The sequence below is a fragment of the Aptenodytes forsteri genome, unplaced genomic scaffold, assembly GCF_000699145.1.
Source record: "Aptenodytes forsteri isolate BGI_AS27 unplaced genomic scaffold, ASM69914v1 Scaffold236, whole genome shotgun sequence".
Taxonomy (NCBI): domain Eukaryota; kingdom Metazoa; phylum Chordata; class Aves; order Sphenisciformes; family Spheniscidae; genus Aptenodytes; species Aptenodytes forsteri.
Genome location: NW_008794456.1, coordinates 1,576,151 through 1,597,635, shown reverse-complemented (window position 1 = coordinate 1,597,635; position 21,485 = coordinate 1,576,151). Strand labels below are relative to the sequence as shown.

Here is a 21,485-nt window from a genome sequence, read left to right as displayed (position 1 = left end):
GGTACATGGGAGCGCTCAGGATAACGTGAGGAGGGACCAAGTGAGTCGTGCGTTAGTCATGTCACTCCCCGCACCGCTGGCAAGCATCGGGCAGTGGTGATGTGGAGGACAGTGGCGTCTGCAGAGATCTTTATAATGAAAATAAAAGTAAGGCAGCAAAACGTCAAGCTCGCAAAAGCTAGAAAGCACCAGAATTAGTGTTAATTAAATCAATGCTAATTAAAAAACACTGGGCTTTTTTTCTGAAGTTATGTGAAGCTATTTTGTTTAGTTGTGGGTTTTTCTTTTTTTAGTGCAGAACATGGAAAAATAACAGCAGAGAGTTTTGTAAGCAGCTGAGAACGGGGTGTTGCAACGCGAGGTGGTGGACAGCAGTGTTGCTGGAAACTACCATTAGAGAGGGATTTTTGCCTGAATAAGTAGGCAGTATTGTTGGTATTTCTCTGCGCTCGATGGATTCAGCAGAGAAGAACCAGCATGTTTCATAAAATTATGCCAGGCTGTGATTAAATGCCATTCTTGCTGCTTTATCCATATTCCAGTCCTTTATTTATAGCACGCTTCTGCATTGCAAACGCAAAAAGATAATTTGCCTGCATGTGGCTGGAGAGCACCCAGGGCAAAGGAGTCCCAGTATTCAAGAGCAGCTGGAGGTCCGTGACCAGCGTCCTTTCTGCATCCGCGATGGGCTGCAAATTCTGCTGGGGAGAAGCCACGGGAGAGAGAGCAGCCGCTGGACCGGGCTGCCCATGTCCATTTGGCCTTGCCGATGTCCAGATGAGCGTTTGGGCTGCAGCAAGGCAGCTCTGGCGCTCAGCCTACATCTGCATCCAGATGAAAGAATCCGGACTGATGTTTGAGTGATGATGTACATGTATCCTGAGTGCTCTTAATATATCAATATTTCATGGACCGGTGCGCCTTGGGCTTGCCTAAATTCTTTTTTTTTCTTTTTTTGTTTTCCTAAATACTGAGCCAAAACTGCTCTCCTTTCCTTTGGAGCTGCCCATGATCTTTCCAGCCTATTTCGCAGACACCTTCCCCTTTCTTTCAGACTCTGTTCCCAGTTCTCTGGATCCCTTTCTGGTCCTTCAGACACTTTTGCTGCTCCCAATGAAGGCATCTTCACTAGCTTTTGCAGAGCGTTATCCCTATGCATGCACATCTAGATTGGATTTTTCCAAACGTGCAACTAAGAACAAGCCCAAACCATAAAGTTATGGTTTCTCTTACATACGTTAAGGTTCACAGTCCGTCTTCTACTCTGTGTTTGTGTAGGGACTGGCACAATGAAACTCAGCCCTAGTTTAGTGCCTGGACCATTCTGCAATAAATGTAAGACATAAAACTGGGTTTGTACTTAGTCTCATCTTTTACCTTTCTCATTCTTCCCATCAAGGAGAAAACTACTTGTTCCCTTACTGAGACTTTAAACTCTTTTTAGAGCATTTGAAAATATAATTCCTCAGCAGTGTATGGGTGCAGGAATCTCTTCACACTAGTCTCTTCCCCAAAATCAGGGACCCTGTGGTGCTGCTGGGCCCGCGAGGTGGGTGCTAGTGGGAATGACGACAAGCAGCATAGGGGCGGTGTTAAAGACATTGCAGGGTGGGAATTCCTTCAACAGCATCGCCCGGCGTGGGAGGTCTGGAGCGTCGTCGTCGGGTTTTTGTGGCCTGAGACATCTCCCAGGAGTCCCATAAGGAGGATTAAGCAGGCAATATGTCTTTTGGGGGGGAAAAAGTAAAGGATATTTTAGCAGCTCGATAGTATCCCTTTATTAAAGCATTATATTGGTATCCTGTTCATAGCAACGCTGCTATTAGCAGGGTCCAAGTCCTCACCTTTTCCTTTCAGACTTTCTATCACAAATTACCGGTGGATAGCTTCTATATTATTTCTTTTTAGTTGCTACTTAGTTCTGCAGAGGAAATAGAACCTTTCTCTGCAGCAGGTGAAAGGCAATTTCTAACTGAACACATTTTGGTTTTTTTCCTGTCTTCCAGACTTCATTTTATGGCAGATTCAGGCACTTCTTGGACATCATTGATCCGCGCACTCTCTTTGTTACTGAGGTAATGTATACGCGCCTTGTTTTCTGAAAGTACTGTTTATTAGACAGGTTTGGATTAAAAACAATTTCTTCTGTGAACAGCAGAAGTAACGAAGCCAGGTTTCCAGCGGATTTGTGTCTCACAGTTGATTGATTGCCCAACTGAGCTCTGTTAAATCTGTAGCAGAAGCTTGCTCTTTATTAGACATCAGTGAATCCACACCTGTCAGTCTCCCATCTCCCTCTAGTAACTGGTGAGACCCTGAACTGGTTTCAAACTTGCCAGTGATGCCTCCTTCTCAGAAGGAAAGGTCCTGCAAGAAAAAAAATGCAGGTGAGTAGGTGAGAGAGCAAATATTAATGCTTTGTGGAGGACATGAGCTGCAGTGTGAGCTGGGTGGGCTCGCACCGCACTTTTTCAGTGACTGCACTCAAGAATACCTTTTCTGAGCAAGGTGTTGTAGTTTTTCCTTAGTTATTACCCTGTTTGTAGCAGGCTTTTGGGTTTCTGGCCCATTTATGTTTCATTTAGCGTTGTCCAGCATTACGGCATTTCCCTGCTTTCATAGAATATTGAGCTAATAGTTGTGGGGAATCCTTTAGGAGAAATATTTCTACTGGTGATCTTAAATTCTGCCTGTTGGCCAGAAAGCTTAGGATTTTGCTTTCAGTGAAGGGCAGCTGCCTCTTCCTTTTTTTTTTTTTTTTTTTCCCCCTTTTCTCTTTTTAATTTTTTTTTTTTTTGAGGTGGAGTAGCGTAAGATGAAAATACATGAGCAAACAATTCTGAAACCACAGGGAGCTGAACTGCTCGCTGTAGCTACTGGTGAACTGAGTCCAGTTCCTTACACACTGTGATGGCGGGGGGAAAAAAGACCCTATGCAACTTTAAATCATCTTTTCCTTCTAAATCAACCAGCTTTTTTCAAAAAACATAAGGCTAAGATGTGTCGTGACATTCATTTTGAGTACCTTTTGGATGTGTGCCCAGGAGAACCACAGACAATAGAGCAGCTGTTCTTACACCATCACATTGAAGATTATACTTTCCCTTGTAAAAGCAGGGGTTCAGATCAAGTCTGAGATCAATTTTAAAAAGCCACCAACCTTGATATGGAGCTCAGCCTGGAGAGGTAACCAGCTAGCGGAAGAACGTCGCAGTTCCAAAGAGACTGTTAGCCGTCATCGTGTCACGATAAAAGGGAATGAAAATCACAATATTTCCTGAGGATGCAGTGCACTTTGTAGATGCTAGAGCTGCTATTTAGAGAGGATGTAAGCATGTATGCCAGAATAAAAACAATACTACACGTTAAAGGCTTGGTGCTGCTCTTACTTTAGCAGAGATTTAGTGTTAAGTGCAACGCAGTGTGTATTGAAGGAGTGGGTTTGACAGCGTGGGGAATCCTCCAGTGTGCGTCTGTGGTGATGCAGAGGCCGTTGTATGTAGTTTGTGAGCTCTCTTTATGTATTTTCATAACTTTGATTCTGAAATTCATAAATGGATGCAAAGGGCCTTCACTACCTAATGATAATTTTTGGAGGGAAGGAGAGGATACTTCGCATGCAAAAGGGAATGGGATGCTGGAGAAGGGAGACTGTCTTTGGCCATTTTTGTCATGCGCTGAGAATGCTAATTAAACACCTAAAGACAGTGGGGAAACTGAGGCTCAGAAATATACGGATCCAGACAGACATTGAAACTCCCCTCTCTCATCAGGCTACTTTGCACTAGAAAGCTTTGCAGAGTTGGTATCTGGTAGGTTTCCCTAAGTGTGTGCTTTCCAGCCTGCTGCTCTGGGGCATGATGTCTGGGACAGGGTGTGCTCGGGATATTTGAGGATGAACATGGGTCCTGGGCTCCAGGCAGCTGCACCAGGAGGTCCTGAGTTGAGGTCACTTGGAAGGGAACTTCTTCTGGTAGGACAGAAGAAACAGGTGACTCTGCTCATCTTTTTGGTGGATTTTGTTATGCCCCAGCTTGTTTTCCTCTTTTTGGAGGAAAATTCTGTTGGGTGGAGATCATCCATCCAGTTCTGTTTAGCTAAAATTTCTCTTCCTTTGGGAATGTTTCCATGTTCTAATAATAATCCTCACCTTTCGCGAATCTCCATTTAAGTGTGTAGCGTGTGTATGTATGTAGTTTATTTTTTTTTTTTAAGCTGGGTAACCCACTGTGCGTAATGCAAGACCAAACCTACTCCTTGTGTATCTCCAAAGTGGGGGGATATGAGTGAACTTGACTGAGTTAGTGATTCTACTTTCTGCAGTTACAAAACAGGTTTAAGGAGAACGCACTGTGTTTGCATTTGGGATGGGGTAAGCACTTTCACACTGTGGTTATGGTAGTATAATGAAACAATTTAAATTGAGCACTATACCTCAGTCTGGTTTCACTGTGTGCCCAAAACCTGTAATTCTGTCTGCCTGTAATTTTGTTACCTCCAGCAATGAGCAGTTCTGGTTCCAGAACAGGTATTTTAGGTTCCTGAAGGGCTCACTTTTTCCCTCCTCTGTGAATTTCTTACTTTTTTAAGGGCTGAATCTCTTCTGCCCTTGAGGGCAATTTTCTTGCTTGTCATGCTCCATTGAATATAGAGGGTGTCTAGACACTCGAGTAAGCTGCCTGTGAGTTGGGTACCAGCTCTGAACTTTGAGGTGATCCCTCCTGCGGCTCAGCCGCATGCTTTTCTACCTTCCCATTGTCCCCTTTTCAAATTGTTAGAAGTTTTTTTTGAAGAGGTTGGTAAGGTTAGAGGTACAGAGTGGTTAGCTGGTGTAACTTAATTGTTCCAGACACCTTTTGACGAGGTGGTTCTAAGAAGGTGAGACCTAGGGAAAAAAGAGCAAAATCTGAGTGGCCCGTTTTTATCCTGGAGACGGCTGTCAAGATCTGAGTGCCTCAAGCAATTCTGGACCCCAGACTGATCCTCAGCAAACGAGGGAGGTTTCGTGTCCTTCTATGGGGTCTAATAAGCATAGGTCTGAACTTCATGGTCTCCAGGAATGGCTTGGTGGCTGTCCAAGGAAGGAAATGCCCTCCGTCCATTTTCTTTGGGAGTTTGAATTATATGGTAGTGGTGCTTCAGTAGGCCTTCTGCCATGTGTTTCGTGAAGTCTACGTGAGCTCTCTTTGCCTAGAGAAGTCTCTCGGCAAAACAGATACCAACACCTGGGACCACGGGAAGCACTTCTCAGAGCACAAAAGCTGCTTTGTTGATTGACCTACTTGCTGTGCTCTGTGTCTGATCTTGCGCTTTGAAATACTTTGTATATACGCGTAACTAAAGGCTGTTTGGTTTCATTTGATAATTTAGGTGGCAAATTAAGATCTAGGCAGCGTTTGATGAGAAAGCAGCCGTTTGCGGAGAGCTCCTTCCCGCTGACAGATGGCTGCATCTTTCAGGCCCGGGGTTCTCGGGGAACAAATAAATGGCTGTTTGTCTTGGAGGAGCTCTCTAGCAAACGGAAAAAAAAAGTAGATAAATGAATCTCTAATGAGAATGGAGGTTAATCCCATGGTAAATGCTGGGAAACGTAATAATTTTTTTTTTCTACATCCTTTTTTTAATTCCTGTGTGTTACATCATTGCGTCCTACCGGTGGCTGTGTTTTGAGGAAGGATGAAGTGATCCCTCTGAGTGGGGGGAAACCAAGCACAGTGATAGCAAGTATAATTAGTCTCAGTGACAGTCCTCTCTTACTCATTTATTTTTTCAATAAAGCAAATTCTTAACACAATTAAAAACTTCCTTGTCTTTTAGAGGTTCTTAAGCATTAATCCTCAAGGGATGCATACTGAGTACTGGATTATGTTGTAGCCGTACTTTGCAGTCTGTGAACTCTCAAAAAGAAAGCGTGTGCTTGTGCGAGGCACCTGGCAGGGGCAGTTGGAAGCCAGTTGCTCCGGTTTTATCTTTAGTGGGTTCTGGTAGAATAATTATCTGTATCAAACTTACCTACCAATTTTACTTGCTTTCTGAGTGCATGTGATACTGAAACAAGGCACCGACCTTGTGTCAATATTGCATGTAACCTCTAAAGAGGAGGTTTTCTTGTGTGCTAATTCATATAATTACTGGCTTTCTAATGAAATAAACCTTTTGGCAGCTGCAAATTTGCAAACTTTTCCAATAAGCAGGAAATGTGTCATTTCAGAGGTCAAGCCCAACAAGTCCTGTTGCTGAGACCATAAGAAACCCTTCAGTGGGTGTAATGCCTATTTTCAAAATGTGTGAGGTTAAAATGATTGGAATAATACTTTTAATTACTCTGTAATTAAGGTCCATTGGGAGAAGCAGTAGGGACCAGCAAATATTTTGATAAGGCGAACTTATCCCATCTGACATTAGCCTGGACAGACTGTTAACGCTCTGTGGGAAGCTCTTCATGGAGAAAGCTGTGGATCTGATAATAATTCAAAGCAAAAGTGAAATAAGAATTAAACTGAGCTCAGAGGGGCTGCGTGTTATCTGCTTTTGCTTTATCTCATTGTTCAAAGCACAAATCTGCAGAGTGCTGAGCATCTTGCATTCCCATATTTGGGTTTAAAATGGAAGCAGGATTAGATGTATGTTATTTATATGAACGATACCTTCTTACTCAGCAGATTGACTGTCTGTGTTTATTCAGTGTCACATCTGCTGGCTCTACTTGAACAAAAAGTTTCTGGCTCCTGTTGTCTGTCACTGTAGATCCAATACAATAGGGCCAGCTGGAGTCAAGTCTGCCGTATGTATCATCCGTAGAGTAGTGAGACAAAATCGGAAACTGTTGAGTTGCTGATGGCAGAGCACAGCTGGATTTCCGTATCCCACGTCGAATTTGTGGTGCCGGTGGCCAGAAGACTCTTGCTTTGGATCACGTGCCAGTAAGTCATCACTGGTCTGAACCTGAAACCAGTGAAACTCGCAGGCACACAGCGGATCGTCACTGGGCTAATGCGGCCTCGAAACCCCGATACAAGCCCCTTACGAGCAGAGTGAGATGCAAACTGTTCCAGCGTGCCCTATCCCATCGGTGGATTTTTTCTTAAAAGGCTCGAATGCAAAACTTGACTTTTTTTCTGTTGATTCTGTAACAGTAATGTTGTAGTGCTACTGGCATAATGACTGTTATTACGGTCTGTATGTGCACATATGGGTTTCTGGAGGCAGCTCTAAGCCATGTGTAGGCATCAGTTGAGATCCAAGAGAAGACAAGGCACAGATCTTTCAGACAGAAACAGCGTGCCCTTGAGCAAGGAGGACAAGGTGAAAGATCAGTACAAGAGCTCATGTGCTGGATGGAGGTGTCTGACGCGTGTACATGCGTGCAGTCGTCTATGGGACCCAACGCAGTTGTCCTCTATCTCGCCAGGGTGCTGGAGTGATGGCCGTGAGGGACTCGGGGTGCCAGCAAAGGATTCGTGGAGGTGGCCATCAGCTCGGTGTGATGTGGGCTACTGTCCTGCTGGCATCTCTGGTTTTGTTCTTTCGCCTTTCTTTGGCATGCCAGACTAAGCCCCTAATGTGATCCTTCAGCAACTCTTTCTAACAAAGACTGAAACATTCTGCTGATGCAGTCCTGCAAGTGTACTCCAGGCAGCGGCCTTCTGAGTCAATGCCTGTTGGCCTGAGTCAGGGCAGAACAGGTTACATTAGTTCTTTGCACTAAAACCTATGGGTTAAATCTAAGCCGGTTCATTCAGACTGAGTCGGGTAGTGGGTTTTGGCCATGCAGCCAGCTGATGTGGCTTGGGCCATGCAGCTGAGCGCTTTTCCTCTCCAAAAGGTGCCTGCTGGCAGCTGTCCTGGCCCATGGTAACTCCCAAACTGTGACCGGGAATCACTTGGCAGAGGGCTGGATGGTCTGAATCAAAACTGTGCCAGAGATCACGCTGATTGCAGGCTTATGCCCGGGCTCTGGCTTGTTTAATAGCAGAGCCGTAACCATAAAACTCAGGCGCACGGATCAATGGTAGCCCGTTGCATACCTCTCATGGGCTTAGTGAACTGAGCCGTAGTTCAAAACCTGGGTGTTTTCCAGCCGTGTTCAGCATGAGGCAACGACTGAGCCTTTTTCCAAAGACTTGTTGGGTAGTGTTTCCCAGGTGGACGTGGCTGCTGTGATGGAGCACGAAGTGTGGAGCTTGTGCTTCTGAATCGCTGAGCATGGTAGATCCCTGGCACTGCTTCTGGGCTTAGGTTTGTAAGAACATCCTCCGGGTGCAGATGGTCTGTCTCGCACCCTATTGTGAGAGCTGAGACCCCATCATCCACCACTAGAAGTGCTCTAGTTTTTATGAGAAAAGGGGTATGAAAGAAATGATATATACTAGTAAAAACTGTGGTTGCATATTTTTTTTAAGTGATGCTGTAAAAACTCAAGTGACACTTCTTCCTACAGATAGCAGTAGAGAAATCAAGCAACAATAAATATTGAAACAGTAGCACAACCTTGTAGACAGACCTCTTTTTTTCCCTGTTAAAATGGAAATGAAGTGTAATCTTAGACATTATCAACTATCATAATAATGCTGTATCCTGCTAAAAGCCAGGGAGTGGAGCTGGTTGGCATTTGGAGCTGTTGCACGCTGTAAAGTTATTTCCTATTTTTTGGAGGCTCTGGTTAAAAGAATGTGCTTGACTTTTCTAGAAGGGATAAAAGGCAACCGTGTACTTTCACTAACGAAATTTTGAGGCTGTGGGTCATTCGCTAAAACTACCTGAACACCTCCAAGCCATGTGAAAGGCGTCTGCTTAATGTGGTCTTTGCGTTTTAACACTTTTGTTCGCTTTCTGTACCGCTCTTTTGTCAACCTCGGGAACCATCAGCAGTGTTGGTCTAGGACTCTTTTCTTTGAGAAAGTTCCCCTCTCTCCCCATGGAGCTGAAAGAGGAAATTCATGAAGACTGCAATTTTAAAAGCAAAATCGGGCTTTTTGTTTTCTGTTTGTTACCATACTAAACAAGATGGGATCTGGCCAGGGTTGTTATAGTAACTACTAAGATTTCCTCAAGAGAAGGAGAAAAAAATAGAACACAGACCCATTCATCTATTACTTCCAGTTTTTCATTCAGAGTTACATGCTGTTCTGTGTAGATAATTTGCAAGACACACAGTGTAGGTAATTTCAGGGACAAAAACACGTACCAATAATGAGCACAAATGCCTCTCCAGAATGTTGTGCTGGCACTCCTGGGTTATTTTCTAGCTTTGGAGGCAAGAAGAGTTGTCTTTCCTGGATCTGCAGTCATTAGTCATTCAGCTGCCTGGCTTTTCACCTCTGGATTATCGGGCTGTCTAAAATATTATACAATTATATTTTATTGATACTCATGCTAGGTAATAGCTTCTTCCTAATATGATATTTTTAAACAACCGTGAGGCCGATAGGGTAAGGAGCTATCAAGAACAACTTCAAGAAGCTCAAGTCCTGTTGTGATCTTGTCTGATTACTTTTCTTCACAGGTAGGAAATGACTGAAACAGCCTAAAAATCCTATTTGTTTCTCATGCCTGCAATGCTTCATAGTTTTCCAGTGATCAACCAACACTCTTAACTGGTCTTTCTTGTAGTTGGTCATTCCAGCTACAGAGCCCTGAGGGTCTTGCAGAAATTTGAGCCTGTCCAGAAGAGCATGGCCACGCGTCTGCGCCGTTGGATTTCATCCCATGTGCCTGCTTCTTGAGGTCAGCTTTTCTTCTGTAGGAGATCTTCAGCCCTTCTGGAGGAACAGCGCATCACCCAGTGCTACATCACCAGAAAATATCATCCTAATTCATAGCTCTTCCTTTTAGTCCAATGTCAAGAGGACTGGCTGAAATAATAAGGACTCATTTCTCTGTCTGGGATATTGGATAGATGTGGAGAAGTTTGACCAGTGACTGGCCTTCTCCCTTGAAGTATTCAGGACATACTTACTTATGCTCCTAAAGAATGCGAGCTCCTTCCAGGAAAGGACTCATGTATTATTCACTCTATCACTTGCGTATTATTTTTCATTAATATAAGTTTAAATTTTAAGACAGATTTAACATATATATATACACATAAGGAAAGGGGGCTAAGAGTTAAGACACATTTTTGTTGCTATACACAGCTTGTCTGTTATGTCTTCTCGGATGATGGCAGTTTGGTTCAAGCAAGCAGCTGGAAGAGAAATCCACTGAAGATGACTAAATCCACAGAAACCTCATCTGCCTTGGCTGAAAGCAGTGGGAGGCTGGGAAGGTGCTTAGGGGAGACGTTATTCCTGCTTGCCGCCTTCTTGCTTTTCCCTGTGCACCTGCTTGTGGCCACTGTTGGATAAAGTTTGAGTTGGGTGGATGTTTTTTCTGAACCAGTAATGAAAGCTTTTCTATATTAAGTCATTCTCTGATTTTTGGGGGTAAGGCACAGTGTTTCCACAGCCAGCTTTTTAGGTGAAATGGGTGATTGCTTAGCCTTTGAAGAAGGGGGGAGATTCTTGAACACACTCAATCATTCTTCATCTTCGATACTCTTTGTAAAATTTGTAAAAACTGATGAATATAGTTTTCTGATCTCCTGATTCCCCGATAAATGGGAAGAGAAGAACAAAAGAAAGTGCTTGCACCTAGCACTAAAATACAGTCCAGTTTTGGCCTTGATCGTCTTTTTTTGAGATCCTTCATGCTCTCAACATAGCCTAGTCCCCTTCGGGACAGGGAATGAACGCGCCAGCAGTCGAGGGTGATGCCAGAATCTGTGAGTGGACCTAAGCCCCATCTAGTAAGAGAAGTCCAGAGCAGCTCTGGGAAGTCCTGAGCAAGTGGCTTAGCGAAACGCGAGAGAACGACCGGCAGCTCTTTCTGCAGGGGCATGTCAGGCATGGAGCATGGGACAGACTGGGTCAAAGAGGGAGCCAATTTCAGGACAACACGCCCAGAAATAGGGCAGAAAACAAAAAATTCATCACTTGTTACATGTGTGTAGTGACACAGCGCCGTGAACTTCGGGCTGGTAGCACTGACCTCGGCATTAGCACCCAACACGAACAAGCCCCATCTCTGAGCCCACATTTTGCCAAGAACGTACAGGTTTTTGCAGAGTTCCTTCCTATCTGATGCTAAGCTTCATTTGGCGTCTTTGTACAGACTCTCCACTTCTGCTGAGTAGCTGCTAATCAGTGCGAGAATATATAAAATACCAGGGCTGGAAATAATGTGGCGCTGATGATGTGAGCTCAGCCAGTGTAAAAATGGTCGTGGATCCGATCCCAACCCGCTTGCTCTGCGAAGTGAAGGAATTGCCACTATTCCATATGTCCTGTGTGTTGAATGTTTTAGGGACAATAGTCATTCATTAATTGCCGCTTTCAGGTTGGCGTAACTGCTGGCGCTTCCAAGGAAACAACAAAGTACTCTTTGATGTTTGCATGAAAGAGGGAAAAGTAGTTTCCCTGCAACCGATCCCATGGACGCGAGCTCTTAATGAGCTCAGGGGCGCTCGCCTTATTTACAGGAGGGTTGTGAGAGCGGAGCTTGCAGTGATGATGGGGAGCCTTGACAGGATTACACTGAAACCATGGGGCTTTAGATGAGCCACCATCACACTACATGTTATTTTAGACAAAATATTCTGTATTTATGAAATGTCCTCTGGCACTAATATTAGAAAAGCTGCCAAAACAACAGAGCTAGTGCAGAAATGTCAAACCGAAGTCGATGTTACTCATCTGGATGACAGATAACCTGCAGGAGGCTTTTGAAAACGTTTAGCTGACTGATTGTTTGGCTTCAAATATTTGGGAGCCATTACTCGGTGATCTGGTGCTTTCTGCAGGCTTGGATAAGCAGATTTAACCCCACCGAAGCCGCTCTTTATATCCTGACTTGTTCCTCTCTAGCTTGGACTAACCAAAGAATCTTTCTACCTGTCTACTTCTCCCCGTGTTCTTTTTTATTTCAAGAAATAGGTATATAATATATAGTGTACATATATAGAGATATATATACTCTATATAATATAGTGTGTGTGTATATATATACACACTATATATATATTTCTTGAAATTATTATATAAATAGTTCTTGAAGTATTATATGTATATATAAACCTTGACTGCTTCAACTGCAGAACACTTTTTTTATATTTCTACATATATGAATGACTGTTCTGGGAGTAGATTGATGATTCTGACAGGCTGGTAGCATGGCTTAATGCTCTTGTGATCCCTTGAACACATGAAATGTATTTATTCTTCTATTTTGTGACAATGTGAGGAAGATCTTTATTTACACATGCTTGTATTTGTACCGCTAGTGATAGCTGGGTTCTAACTTTAACTGCACTGATGACTGACTGGTTTTTTTAGAGAGAACATAACAGGTTGCGAAAACCCTGTTTGAATGAGTGTGTAACAGGCGCCGTAAAAAAAGCAGCACAGGTCAGCGGTTCAGCGTAGTGGCACTCAGAGATCCGTCTGAAGTATGTGAAAATGTCGTGGTATTTCAGTTAAATTAACTCTACTTGAACTTCAGTGCGCAGTTGCAAAGCGGCGCTGGTACGTTGCCTTGTGTGCCGTTAAACGCTAGGTCCAGTGGAGCTGCTCTTCTTCGTGTGGCTGTGCCGAGATCGGGCTAAAACTTGCTGCGTTGTAACTCCTTAGTGGGCACTGTGTTCTTAGTGGTGATGCTTAATATGTGCAGGCTTCTACCTTGCTCCTCCCTTCAGCTGTACCTCCCCAGTACTCGCGTTGGGAGAGCGTGGGGGGGCAAAGTCAGGTCTTCAATCTAAGCGGTTTCCCAGCTGACATCACTGGGAGATACTTGTCTGAGAGTTGGCATGGAGTGTCACCAGTGTCTGAGATGGGTATTCTACATTGCACCTAAACGTATCCGTTTTGTCTTAAACTATTTTCTACCTTTAAGTGAGCACTCATTCATCTCCGAGGTTTATCAAATCTCTGGTACCGCACTGAAGCCTCTCAAGTTTTTACGGTGTCTTCTTTAGATGCATTGCAAGGGGGAGTTTTTTGTATTTTCTCTTTTCTTTCTTCCTCTATACCACTTCTGTAGACAGCAGGGCTGTGCCAACCAGCAAAACAAGTGTCCATGCGTCCTTTTGGGTTTTTTTATATCATACGGGTAAAAGGACCCATCACAAGGTTTGCACAAAAGACGATAAAATTGTATAACTTAAATTCATTGCCTTCAATAAAACAAATCCATGCAGGACCAACGTTGCAGACCACGCTACTGTTTTATTTGCAGAGCCGTCTGAAGGAAGCTGTGCAGTTGTTGGAGGATTACAAGCATGGGACTTTGCCCCCGGGAGTCACCAACAAAGAGGTAAGGGGAAAAAGCCTTTTGTTAAATTTCTGCTTCTTCCTGCAGTCTAAAGGAGGGGGGAATGAGGTGGCGTTTTAGGCTGTGTCTACAGTCAAATGCACTACTGCAGGGCTTTTTTGGTGTTTCTATCGGTCAAATCCCATACCGGCGCTGTTCAGTTGATTGCTGACTTCTGCAGTATCGCTTCTGGTCCCTTGCAGCTCAACTGCCAGCGTGTTATAGTGAATTTGGGTTGTTCTGAAGTTCCCGCATTGTAAACGTTGCTGAGCAGAAGGGATAGCAAGGGGCTCGCAATGCAAACATACAAGTTTTTTATTTAGAATAAGTAGAAAGTTTGCGGTTTCTGACTTGCAGAGTTATCAATTACCTTTGGCCAGCGCTATGGCTTCCCTTTCCATTGCAAAGGGTGCTTGTACAATTAAAAAAAAAAAAAAGCCATTTTCTTTTTTTAGCTGAAGGAAACCTTGCTGTCAGTCCTGTAGGTTCTTGTACCAGCAGCTGTGATGCATCAGGACCCCCTCTCCTACTGTGTTCCTGTTGGTTATAATAGTTGCAATTTCTTCACTGAAATAAATGTTGTTTGGGCTACCTATAACCCCCTGGATGTCCTCACGGTGTAGACGATGCCATCAGTAGTGGTACTTTTTGCTGGGTAATGTTCCTACTGCTGGGATGGAAGCTGAAGGAGGTTGTGGAAACCCCACTGATGTGACGGTCTTAGCAGGGTTTAGGCAGTTGCTGAGGAAAAGGTCATTTTTGGTAGAACGTGGTTCTGCTTTGGGGTGGGCTGGGTGACCTCTCCAAGACCTGTCAGTCCTGTTTTCTGGACTTTTGTCTGATACTCATCTATATGAACGCATAAAATTGTGAAAGCAGAGATGAGTATTGCAGAGGGGCTAGACTGCTTTTTGAGCCTTTTACCTCCAAATCAGTAGCATGAAACAACAAAAATCACTGTTTTTTTTCCTGTGGGTGTTACCTTAAACTCTTTTCCTTATCTGTCCGTGTGCGGACACCTGACCATAACACCGACACAGGGGCTTTTTTGCGGTGCGTGTTTGTGCATCTAGCACAAAAGACTTCAGTCCTATGTAATTTAATGTAATATAAAGAACAGCATGAATTGATTGGCAGACCTGCTTCAGGAGCTATAAGAAGCGGCCGTGCCAAAGGACCAGTGCACCTCCCAAGTAAACAGTGATGGAAATGGTAGTGCGCTCTTCTCCCACAACCTGTAGGTCAAATAACCCCTTTATTTTATTTTTTTTTTTCCCCCGTTCACCTGTGATAATTTCTTCTCATGAAAGACAAGTATAGCAGGTAAATGAAGAAAATTGAGATTTGCATTCACTTTTGAAAGTGGCTACTTGTGTGGTAGGCGCTGTGTTGGGAAAGAGGCATGGCTTCAACCAAAAAATAAAAGGGAAATATCCCCTCCCTGCGTGATGTGCGGTACGAGGCATTGCTCTCCTGGTCTTTTGATGTCACTGCATTCTTTCAACCATAATCTGATGGTAAGAAAAAAGAAACCGGGGTTGAGGAAAGGAGAAAAGCAAAGAATGATGCAGCAGCAGATGACTCAGTTCCCATCTGCCTTCAGGCAGATGAAATACAAGTCATTCGCTGTGGCAAACCACACAGACTTTTGACCTACATTTTGGGTTTGCGTAGTGACGAACCTAGGGTATACCCAGAGTTCATTCACAATTGCGTTGAGAGAGAGCAAACAAAAGTATCGCATTTCTTGTTTCCCTCAGTCATGACGATGTACGCAGCAGGTGAACCTTGTTATGCAAGTTGGAGGGTTTCAAGTGTAAAATAAAGGTATGGGGTGGAGGAGGAGAGAGAGAATGATGCCAAAAATGCCTTTCCTAGAGAAATGGTAGCACATCAGTGTAAAAAATAATATTTTTTTGTAGCAAAATCCTGACACGGTTCACTTTGATCACTGTCAATTATGTTACAGGGGTTTGTGTAGCTTTGCTGACTGTAGGATAAAGTAGCTCTCCCAGGAGGAGCCTGGGGTGCAATTGCAGCATGTGCTTGTTACTGTATTTAACTATGCTTTGCTGCATTAATTAAACCAAACCACAGGGAGAGGTGAGTAAGCCCTGGGTAGATCCCACCAAGGCTGTGAGACTTGAATGTTCACCCAGGATACCGCAACCCCTCTAAAAAGGGTGAAGATGGAAGGGACCTGAAAGCAGAGGACAATCGGTGTGCTCGGGCTGCAGCGAGACAGGAGCAACCACAGTTATGAAGCAGCCGAAGCTGCCTTGTTAACCTGGAGAAAGGATCCATGAAGCCAGCAGGTCCTTCGTCACTCCTGGAGTTGGTTGGTTGTGACGAAACGGGAATTTGAGCTAGCAGGGGTAAATTGGGCAATAAAAGCATCAAATGCTATTTGGCATTCTTGCGATCCATCTGGGTGAAGGTGAATGGGAACTTTTGACTGGGTTAATTGGGAGCTTCCCAGCGTGGCATGATGGGCTGGCCAGCTCTTGGGCCATGATGGTGACATTCCGTGAGGGACACCTGAAAACCCCGAGTCCCTTTTGTCTGAATGCTCTTCTTCTCCCCAGTGTGCTCTGGAGTGGACTTGAATAATCTACTTGCCTGCATATGGTTGCAGTGAAGCAGGTGAAAATCTTCAAAACGTGGTTGTTGATTATCTCTTGTAAGAGCATCATTATTGCCAAATGGGTGAATAACTTTATCTTCTCAAGCAGAGCCACCAATTTAGAAACAAACTTCTCCTGTAGGAGGGCAATACTTTGCAGTTTTAAGCTGTGGAGTTGAAAACTGCAATTAATCATTGCACACGCCGATATTCTTATGTGCTTTTCTCTTTGCATCAAAGGTGATCTTTGTAGTCTTTTATTGGCATTAGTTGTTTCCATCCCCTGAGGCATCTTCTTGTTGTGGAGCTCACATGGTGTCATTCTGCCCTTGTGTTTACTGCTGTGCTGCAGTCACAAAATAATGCTGACTTTTCAGCTTTGCCAATGATGACCATTTCTGCCAAAGAACTAAAAGGCCCAGATTATCTGTATGAAAATGGGGTTTCATTGAATGCTAAGGTTGTGGTGACATCAGGCATTGGGTACTTCTCGTATTGATTAGCCAAATACTCTCCTTCTCTGAGACGGAGAGGAAGATCTAACAGTAAATCTGATGGAAACAGGGCTGTGGTTGCTGTCTCTGCGTGGAGGAGGTAGGGCTGGATGCCCCCTCGCAGTGTATGCCACAAAACTTGCACTCAGCATCGGTTGTTTTCTAACTCCGAGAGGAGAGGGGAAGGTGGAGGGGAGCGTGCGGGGAATCTGGGTAGCTGGCAAGCTTGCCAGTACTGAATTAAATACGAGTGTGCCAGATATATACAGCTGTAAGTGTCTCATTAATTACTGGTGCATTGGCAGAACATACGATGTACCGGTTGATTGCTTTGGGGGAGGGGAAGCATCTCACTTGCATAGATATCACCCCAAATTTTCTACCGGTGAACCAAAGATGCCTGGAGAATACATTTTTGCTTTCCTCAAGCTAAGTTTTACCATTTTTACAGCTTTTCTGTGCACCACTATCTGCGAGATGGACTCTGGCTATAAGGCATTAACAATTTGCAGATGTTCTAGTGCTAATTCGGGAAAGGGATTGGATGCAGCTCTGGAGAGGTGCCCACTTTGTGGCTCGCGTGCATGGGTTGATGTTGGAATAAAAGACTGAGCTGTCTGATGTTTTACATAGCTGATAACTGAGTGTCACACACTCCTCTGATGCACTGATGAAGTTGCCACATGCTGGCAGAAGACCAGCAGATGAGAGGTAATTTGATTTTTGACTGATTTTCTTTCTTTTTATTTTTTCACCCCTCTGACTGTGAACAGAGCTAATCACCTCGCGTTCACTGTGGGCAAGGAGTGTATACTGGAGTAGTGACTTGGCTCATCTGACGTGGTAACGCAGTTGTATCTGAGAGAGGTTAGTTCGCTATTATTACTCGTCAGAAAGGCTGGGTAGAACTTCATGTGATGCTCGAGAGAGAAGCACTCAACTTTATCTTCTTTGTTTAAGAGCTGATTCAGGTTTGGTTGCTGGAGCCCCTTAGAGATGCAATTGCTACCCTTATAACAGGTTCTTCAGGCATGGATTGGGTATGGCACGTGCGTAGAAGAGATGCCTGAATGGTCTTCTAGGCTTCATAATCAGAATTAAAATCATGATCACCTTAGAAGCCTTTAAAAAGAACGGTTTGGGCAGAGTTTTAATGCGTTAGCTTTCTAAGAACCCAACACCCTCCCCAAATATCAGCTTTGAGATCAAGAAGACAAGTTGTTTTGACAGAGTTGTTTCACTAATCTCCTGACTGATCCACTTTTGTGGTACGGCGCGTTTGACAGTGTTCAAATTCCTTTTTTTTTCCTCATTCAGAAATTCGTGGTTCTCATGAAGGATGGCAGGCAGTAGCTGAAAGCATAACAACAGCTCAGCACAATCTATATCGCTTGCTGAAATGGTTTCACCACATGAAAAATGGAAAATATAAAAGCCTAAAGCTATGTAACGGCAAGTATCTCCTCCACACTTACCTTCTTGACAGGGTTCTTGTAGAGCGAGTCTTTCTCTTCTGCATTTTCAGAGCAGATTTTTCAAAATGAGCTGAAATGGAACAATTATGGACTATCTAAAGAAAAAAAACCTCTGAAGAGCCATAATCATCTAAAGAAAAAAACTCTGAAGAGCCATAATCGTACTTTGCTCCAGTTCCCCAAGACCATCTCTAAGCCAGTTGCCAGAATAAATGCTGCTTCGCTCCAGTTACTCTCTATGAGATGATTCATGGACACCAACACTGCCAACACCTACACCTCTTCCACTTTCAGGTCTCTCACACTCATCCAGTAGCTCTTGTACTTGCTCTTGAACTGGAGTGATTTCACCGCTCGGGAAAGTGAACATTAACTCAAGGTGGTAAAAACCTATTTCTTGGGCATCATTAGCAAAAATGAAGAATTGATCTCTTAACTGTCAATAGCTGCTAGACTGCTGACAGCTTTTTATTGAGGGAAACTATAGGGTTTTTTCCTACATTAGAAAAATGTTTTAAAAACATGATTTTTATCATAGGTGTGTCAGTTATGTACTCAGCAAAACAGAGGACGAATAGCTGCTTGATAAGTATTTATTCAGTGCTACGTACTGGAGCAAGAAAACATGCTCCAGTCTCCACTTCTTCAGCTTAGCTTGTTTACCCAACTTTTTCTTTGACTGTTTAAGAGCCAGACTTGTTTTTCATTAGATACGAAGTTGAGTGTTTCACATTCCGCTTATTAAAACTCCACCAACCAAAAACATTCTGTGTAGTGGAAATACCCCGCACTGTAATTAAGCCCCCTCTCTGACAAGCTCTTAGGATTTCATAGTTTTTCTCTTAACAAAAAGATATTCTTAGTAATGCAACCACTTGGGATGTGTTTCTGTTCTCTTGGTCATTTGGGTTAGATATTTTAACAGGATTGGAGAACAGGCTTGGAGAACAAACTCCCTGAAGGCTTTGGGGAGGTTTGGTCTCCTGGTGGGGGGATTTTGGGTGGTTGCGTGTCTCTGCGTTGGGTGATTGAACTCCACGGATCCAGAAGTGTTTGGTGGAAGAAACAGCTGGTTTTTATAATGGTTTAGAAGTACAATTTTTTGCTGTGAAAACTTCCAAGAGAACTGGTGAGTTTAGTATTGCTTGGTTCTGTTTGGTGACCGCATCCATCGATGTCCTTCGTTTGGCTCCTTCTACAGAGGGTAAGTGCATTTGAAGTGCCGGCCTGTCATCTGATGGCGTGTTTCCCCCTTAATCTCCTGGTCCTGGAGGAAGCTAAAAAGTAGTAGGATCCTTAGAAGGGGGAAAAAATGGAAATGTGTGGGATTCATGTTGATGGGAGAAACTGGTTCAGTTGTCATTTATGTCCCGTCTTTTCCAGCTCCGTAGGTACTGTTGTATTGAGGGTTTCTTCGTCTCGTATGTTCTTTGCACTTTGTGCTCCTCATTTAAGTGGTCTCTCATTATACTTAAGCAACCTTTTTAGCTTGCATTCCTTACAGACCGGTCCACAGCAGGAGAGAAATGTGTTAAAAGGCCCACTGCTGCAAGCCCTTTTTAATGACGGTTTCCTCCGGCGCCTCCCGGGGTTGGCAGAATCCGGCCCTTCGCACGAAGCTCCGGTGGCTGGTGCGATCTGCGAGTGGGTAGGTGAAAATGACACACACAAGTGCACTGGGAGCCAATTTGCAGCAGAAGGTATAGACTGTAACATATCCAATTCTAAACAGGGCAGGCAATTCCCCAAACTGCCTCCTGGAGGGAATCTCCGCTGGAGTAAAAAGGTTTCATTTGAGGGAATACTTTCTCCTATAAAAACAGGTGCGGCAAAATATCAGCCTGATAAACAAGGATGAAGAGCCAGCTTGCTTAAAAGCGGACGTTTTCTCTAGCTCGGGAGGGTCGGTGCTGAGGTTTAGCCTCAAACCAAAAGGCTGTACCAACTGCAGGGCATAATGATGTGGCTTTTGTCCTTTATCCTCAGGCTTCTTTCACTAATTTGTAGGATTGCATCTGTGTCCTCTGTGTGTGCGAGTCCCTTTCCCAACCTGTCCAACAGACCAGCACAGATTGGAGGAACAGATTGATGCTGGCATGTCAGCAGTGGTAAAAGTTAAGAGAAGCAGCACTCGGCGGCTATCAGATACAGAGCAATTTAAATCACTCCCGTTTTACGACACAGCTGCCTTTTACTGTGTGATTTTTGTGCTCAGTGCTGCAGAAATGTGCGTGGCAGAAAAGCCCTCTTAAACACCGATGAACATCAGATGTGGACAAAGATGTTCAGGCACCGAAGATCTGCCTTGGAAGGACTGCAGTAAGGTATCAGTGCTGGGGAGATTTCATTATGAACTTCAGGCTGCTCTTGTCTTTCAGCTCTTCTCCCCATATGCCTTCTATTTTTATTTTCTTTGCTAGAATTCCCTGCAGTAATTCCATGCTTGAGCTACACTGCTGGCATGCCCAGCCAAACGTGTCCTTTCCGTTGGGCGCCAGATTATTTTTGCCTTTGAAATTGGGGTAGAAATAGCTGCTGTCAGCTTAATATCACTGCCTAGTATCACTGCTCATCAGCCTAATATCGCAGCCTAGGCTGCTGCTGCTGTTCAATATTTGGAGCGATATTAGGCTGATCAGCAAGTTAGGATCAGAGCCCTGATTTGCCCCATTTGTAGATTCATACCACTCTGTCCTAAAAACTTAGTATCTAAACAAGAATTAGAATACAGTCTAAGAAATACGGCGATGAAGGTTCATTGTCCTCTTCTACCTCCCCTCTGTCCCTTCGGTCCCGATCTCAGGCTGGCACCCCAGCTTCTCCCTATGGTCCTGCCAGCAGAGAGAGGTAAAGAGCCACAGAATAGCAGAAGTGCCTGAGGGCGCTTCGAGTGCCTTGCACGAGGACTTGCAAGGGTGAATGATGCTTTTTCTGTGCAAGGTTTTTATTTTTTAATGCCAGCGTGGGGCCAATAAGAGGTTTAAAAACTTGTATCATTAACTAAATGCAAGCCTTGTACGTATGCAGCCATTAGTCTTACGGAGATGACTCTGCCCTTAAACGTGCACCCACAATAAAGATGGTACCTATTAAATTTATCATTCCCTGAACTTTATGTGTGAACTGGTACAAATTTGTTCTGTGCCCAGAATATTGCAAGGGAAAGTGCGATGCCATGGCAGCGTGAGCTGATCTAAGCCAGCACTGCCATGTCTCTGCCTCCTCTCCTCCCGGCCATGTGTTCCCACCTCCTTGCTGGCTTGCACTGGCACAGCTGGTTCAGAGAGCTGATCTTAATAAAAACTAAAGCTCCCTTCCCCCACTCCCGAAATGCTTCATTTTTTTGACTTGAGCAGCTCCCTATATCTTCTGCCTGCTCTAGGTTGTCTGTACAATGTAGGGGATGGGGTGTACCCCTAGGATGGGGAGGGGTGGTGGGGCTGTGGTACCATAAACGTATACTGGCTTGAGCTGCTGACGGTGGGATAAGTCTGTGATGGAGGCAGGAAATTAATCCAGGTTTCATAAGACCAAGACTAAACATCTTGA

The 21,485-nt window shown here is 44.2% G+C and overlaps 1 protein-coding gene across 1 annotated transcript in view; it reads left to right on the top strand.

Annotated features, from left to right (window-relative positions):
• Positions 1-976: 976 nt before the first annotated feature.
• SFXN5 (sideroflexin 5) overlaps positions 977-21,485 on the top strand; it is a 92,961-nt gene continuing 72,452 nt past the window's right edge. Inside the window, exons 1-2 of the mRNA XM_019474968.1 lie at positions 977-2,075; positions 13,270-13,347. The gene's annotated coding sequence lies outside the window, so the exon portion shown is untranslated. The remainder of the gene's footprint in view (positions 2,076-13,269; positions 13,348-21,485) is intronic.